At 43.6% G+C, this 342-nt stretch overlaps 1 protein-coding gene across 2 annotated transcripts in view; it reads right to left on the reverse strand.

Moving 5' to 3' along the window:
- The window catches only part of DPH6 (diphthamine biosynthesis 6), a 192079-nt gene that overhangs the window by 122853 nt on the left and 68884 nt on the right, over positions 1-342 (reverse strand). The window lies entirely within an intron of this gene.

A 342-nucleotide genomic window follows, 5' to 3' on the forward strand; every position in this document is an offset into this window, starting at 1 on the left:
CTTCCAAAGAACACCCAGGGCTGATCTCCTTCAGAATGGACTGGTTGGATCTCCTTGCAGTCCAAGGGACTCTCAAGAGTCTTCTCCAACACCACAGTTCAAAAGCATCAATTCTTCGGCACTCAGCTTTCTTCATAGTCCAACTCTCTCATCCATACATGACCACTGGAAAAACCACAGCCTTGACCAGACAGACCTTTTTTGTCAAAGTAATATCTCTGCTTTTCAATATGCTATCTAGGTTGGTCATAACTTTCCTTCCAAGGAGTAAGCGTCTTTTAATTTCATGGCTACAGTCACCATCTGCAGTGATTTTGGAGCCCCCAAAAATAAAGTCTGACA

The sequence above is a fragment of the Bison bison genome, unplaced genomic scaffold (genome assembly GCF_000754665.1).
Source record: "Bison bison bison isolate TAMUID 2011002044 unplaced genomic scaffold, Bison_UMD1.0 scf7180017864197, whole genome shotgun sequence".
NCBI lineage: Eukaryota > Metazoa > Chordata > Mammalia > Artiodactyla > Bovidae > Bison > Bison bison.